Here is a 5,226-nt window from a genome sequence, read left to right as displayed (position 1 = left end):
ACTATATGCATGGGTTTATTTTTGGGTTCTTGATTCTGTTTCATTGGTCTTTGTGTTTGTTTTTATGCAGGTTCCATATACTGTTTTGGTGACTACAGCTTTGTAACAGTTTGAAAACAGGAAGTGTGATGCTTCCACCTTTGTTGTTCTCTCTCAGGACTGCTTTGGCTGTTTGGGGTCCTTTTTGTTCCATACAAATTTAAGGATTATTTTTCCTATTTCTGTGCAAAATGTCACTGGAATTTTCAGAGATTGCATTGAATCTGTAGATGGCTTTGAGTAATGTGGATGTTTAATATTTATTTTTCCAATCCATAAACAACGAGGTATCTTCCTATTTGTGTCTCTGCTCTCTCTTTTATCAAAGTCTTGTAGTTTTTAGTGTACATATCTTTCACCTCCTTGATTGGATAATTTGAAAGTTTTAAAATTTGAAAATTTTAAATTCACAGATTTTTTTTTGATCCATTTTCCTGTCAGTGATTTCTATTGCTTTTTTGCATTTCATTCACTATATTATTCAGCTCCAGAATTTTTGTTTAATTCTTTTTTACTATTTCCAGCTCTTTTCTAAAGAAAAGATTTTACATATTTATTTGAGGGAGAGAGAGAAAAGAGCAGGTCGGGGGAGGGACAGAGAGAGGGTGAGAGACTCTCAAGCCGACCTGGAGCTCGATCCCACGACCCTGAGATCATGACCTGAGCCGAAATCAAGAGTCAGACACTTAACTGACTGAGCCACCCAGGTTCCCTTCCAACGCTTTATTAAACTTCTCATTTTATTCATACAGTGTTTTTCTCATTTTATTGAATTGGCTTTTTTTTTTTTTGGTAAAGATTTTATTTATTTATTTTAGAGAGAGTGTGTGTTTGAGTGGGGGAAATAGCAGAGGGAGAGGGACAAGAAGACTCTGCACTGAGTGGAAGCAGGATGCACAGCTGGATCTCATGACCCTGAGATCATGACCTGAGACAAAACCAAGAGTCAGACGCTCACCTGACTGAGCCACCCAGGCACCCCTGAATTGGCTTTTTGTGTTTTCTTGTACCTCATTAAGTTTCCTTAAAAGTGCTATTTTGAATTCTTTTTTGGATAAATTACAGATCTCCATGTGTTTGAGATCAATTACTGGAAGATTTGGTGTCCTATATCCTTGACTTTTTATATTCTTTGAAGTTTTGCATTGCTGTCTTTGCATTTGAAGTAGCCTTTGATGACTACCTTTCCAATATGTCCAAACCTGATATTTTTTTGCTCTGGTGGTGTGCTGGAACTTTCCTGCAGGAAATCTGGTTTTCCAAAAAGTCTCTCTCATCCATGGGTGATTATCTAAGGCCGGCTCCCAGATGTGGCTGAGAGGAAGGGGCTGGAACCGGTTTATGGGCTATTGCTGGGTCCACAGCTGGGAATGTAGTGAGTGTGCCCGTCACCTGATGCATGGGTAGGCAAGACTTTTCCGAGGTCCCTTGCTGTATGGTCCTTGATTCCACAGCTCCTACAAAGAGATCCATAGCAGTTTTGTCGCCACAAATGACACTGTATTGTAGTTGTATATGTATCTGTCTTTGAAGCAAGGGATGTGTATTTCCTTGTATATGGTTGGATTTCATAACTGTTCTGTGAATTAATAAATGCCAATTGAGATGGCTAACAGAATTTTACAAAAAAATTGTTTTTATTCTTTACCAGTAAAATTATTAGAAAACATTGGTTTTTTAATGGATATTTTAACTGGATTTTTAAAAGTAGTGATCCTGGTTTGCATATGAAGGAAGTAAGGAAAGATGAAAATGAAAAATGGACATCAAAAGTATCTGTGATTACGCCAGGGCTTGAGAAGGCCGATTCCCTAACTTCGTGTCCACTACAAGTGAATGATGAGAGCACTTCAGGTGAAATGGATCAGGATGAAGGAAGGTAAAAGCTATAAATTCTTCATTTCCCTCTGAAGGAAGTTTAGCAGTGATTACTTTTTCTGGAAATAAAACGCTGTAGTGTAGGTACAGGCTCGGGCAGGAAATAGTCAAGTATATCAGACACACGGCTTGAAAGGTTAAGATGAGGACAAGCGACTCTGACAAGGAGCAGTTTCAGTAGTCACCATGGAAGCTGGACTGTAATGGATTAAGTCGAAACAACTCCTTAGAGAATTTTTATGGGGAAAGGTAATAGAGAAATGGATGATAACTGAAAAAGAATGTGGAATTCAAGGGAATTGTCTTTCTTGTTTTATTTTAAGATGGGAGCTTTTAGAGTACATTTGTATGCTGCTGGAAATGATCCAATAGAGATAGACATGGTTATTTAATTTTGTTTGCATTTCCAAATATTAGAAAGCTTATTGATTGTATTACATTATCTTTTTTTTTTTTTTAATTTTTTATTTTTTATTTGACAGAGAGAGAGAGTACAAGCCAGGGGAGCGGCAGGCAGAGGCAGAGGGAGAGGGAGAAGCAGGCTCCCTGCCCAGCAGGGAGCCCGATGTGGGACTGGATCCCAGGATCCCGGGATCATGACCTGAGCCGAAGGCAGACGCCTAACGACTGAGCCACCCAGGCGCCCCTATTTTAAGATTTTTGTATTTGCTTGACACAGAGAGAAAGAATGCACAAGCAGGGGGAGCGGCAGGCAGAGCGAGAGGGCGAAACAGGCTCCCCGTCGAGCAGGGAGCCTGATGTGGGACTCGATCCCAGGACCCCGGGACCATGACCTGAGCCGAAGGCAGATGCTTAATGTCTGAGCCACCCAGGCACCCCTGTATTACATTATCTTTTAAAGATTACAGTAATTGTCCTTAGTACTCCTATTCATGTAGTTTTGTGGCAAGAGGTGGTTTTTTTGTTTGTTTGTTTGTTTTAAGATTTTATTTTTTGGACAGAGACACAGAGAGAGAGGAAACACAAGCAGGGAGAGTGGGAGAGGGAAAAGCACACTCCTGCTGAACAGGGAGCCCGATGTGGGGCTTGATCCCAGGACCCTGGGACCATGACCTGAGCCGAAGGCAGATGCTGAACGACTGAGCCACCCAGGTGCCCGTGGCAAGAAGTTGTTTATTCAGAATGGGTTCCACAGTGGAGTATTCTCATATAATTGAATGTGCAGATACTATCATTCATAGACTTAAAAATATATAGATAATAGTAAATATACAAACTCTTGGGCCATTCTGAGTGGTACTGATCATTCCTTGATGATTTTAGATATTCAGTGCCTTTGACAGTATCATGAATAGCTATGGTTTTGTTAGGGACTTTGAAGTATCTGGTTGCATTAAGTTAATATTTGTTTAGATTCTGGGGAAGGGGGAAAGACTTTATTTATAGTTGAAAAATAAACTATTAATCTATCCTAGATTATTACTTTTAGATTATAAAAGTTCTAAATTATAAAAGCCATGGTTCCTGTACCAACAGTGTCATTGACACATACTGTGTGCTCCATAAGTATGTATTTGTGAATAAACAGTTGAATGAATAAATGAATGCCATTGATGAACTTCTTTAGAAGAAGCAGATCTTTAGTTTATTGAAAGTGGATTTTCAATATTGCCTAGGTATGAAGTCTTTTTATTTTAAAAAATATGTGTAAGATTCATAGAGTATAATTATAGCTAGAAATGGAATAATAGTAGATTCATTTGCTATCATATTAGTTAGAAAGACTTAAATATTACTTTCACCACATATTGTAAAACACATGTTTTTGAAGGCACATATCCTGGATTTGAATTCTGGGTCTACTCCTGACCAGCTGTATGGGCTTGGGGAAGTTACTTATTTCTGTGCCTCATTTTCTTCCTGTGTAAAATACCTAATATGAGTACCTATGTTTATAAGATTGTTGTGAGGCTTAAAATACTTTTAAGATGTGTACAGCGTTCATAATGAGGCATAGTAGTTGCACAGTAAATCCTCAAAACACTAGTATCATGATTATTAAAAAAGGGTTTCTTTCATATAAGAACTCAACTTGCACTTTCCAGATAGTTTTTAGAGCCAATAAAAGCTTGTTTTTATTGAAAATGACAACAAAAAATGTGGTGTATTTCTTCGTATCAAATAATGCAAGTAACATTATGATTTTCCTTTGCTTTTTGTGGATTTTATCTAAATTTAATGCTTTGTTATTATTATTAATAATATTGTTTAGCTATGATTTAGATATTCTTTGTATTTTAAGTATTTAATACTTGCCTGAAAGGAATTGTTTTTTTTTTCTTAGACCTGCAAAGAAAACATCTCATGAAAAGAAAGAGGTAAAAAATATATATATAATTTTATTTCATTTATGAATTTTTTAATTTTCACTTTCTTATATTACTTTGATAAATAATACTTATTAGAAATGTTATTCCATGGTAAGAAATTACTTTAGGAAAGGTATAGTGAAAAAATAGAAAATCTTCCTTTGTTGTATAGACATTTATTGTGAAAAAGTTATTCAGAAATACTAATTATTGATAAAGGTCGTTTTGATAAAAATCAGTTCTTTTAAAAAGTACCTATGTTTTTGCTCCTATAAAAAGATGGGTATTGATCATCTCTCTACACTTGGTATATTTTATGAATATTTGGGGGACATTTTGAAATAGTATTTTTTATTTGTAGGTCAAAAAGCAAATGAATTTTATGGATGACCTTGACTTAACTGAGTCATCTGGAACAACTTCAGAGGATTCCAAGTTGCCTTGCTCTAATTATATGAGTTGCGTGTCGCTACCTGCACAAGTTGGCAAGGATTGTAAAGGTAGAACCATTGTATCAATATAAAGCCTTTGTACGTATATCACCGTAGTAATAAGTGCACGTCTTGTATAGTGCTGTACCACACAACACTCATGCGGTACTCATCTCAGAAATACGTTTTATATGAAAACAGAGAACTGTTGAATACTCTCAGCCAAAGGGCTATAATTTCCACTCTATGTTTTGTCATGGGAATGGCACACCTGATGTGTTGTTAACTCTGCTTCTCTTCTGTGCCTTCACCCAAGGTCAGGTTACCATTATTTTTCTCCTAGAATACTGAAATAACCTCAGGACTGTTTTCCCTGTCATTCCACCTCCCAGAATCTTGGTCTCCACTGCAACCGTAGTTATCATCATTTTTAAAAATTCATGTTTCATCACATTACCCCCTTGCTTAAAGCTTAGCTATTACTTCTCATTGCTCTAAGGTGAAAGACCGCAGTACTCTAGCTTCATCTTGTATTGTTTCATATCCTT

General features: G+C 36.8%; 1 protein-coding gene across 4 annotated transcripts in view; it reads left to right on the top strand.

Annotated features, from left to right (window-relative positions):
• The window catches only part of LOC112818372 (putative coiled-coil domain-containing protein 144B), an 8,281-nt gene extending 3,088 nt beyond the window's left edge, over positions 1-5,193 (top strand). Inside the window, exons 2-4 of one of the 4 annotated variants that reach the window (XR_012376083.1) lie at positions 1,748-1,918; positions 4,223-4,256; positions 4,609-5,193. The gene's annotated coding sequence lies outside the window, so the exon portion shown is untranslated. Of the gene's footprint in view, positions 1-1,747; positions 1,919-2,403; positions 3,395-3,414; positions 4,080-4,222; positions 4,257-4,608 lie in introns of those variants that run through there. The other 3 variants (XR_012376085.1, XR_012376084.1, XR_012376086.1) reach the window with 3 other exon arrangements.
• Positions 5,194-5,226: the final 33 nt, after the last annotated feature.

Source organism: Callorhinus ursinus, unplaced genomic scaffold (assembly GCF_003265705.2).
Source record: "Callorhinus ursinus isolate GAN/ISIS: 27379988/994484 unplaced genomic scaffold, GSC_fseal_2.0 scaffold63, whole genome shotgun sequence".
Taxonomy (NCBI): Eukaryota; Metazoa; Chordata; class Mammalia; order Carnivora; family Otariidae; genus Callorhinus; species Callorhinus ursinus.
This window is presented reverse-complemented; position numbering and strand designations above follow the sequence as displayed.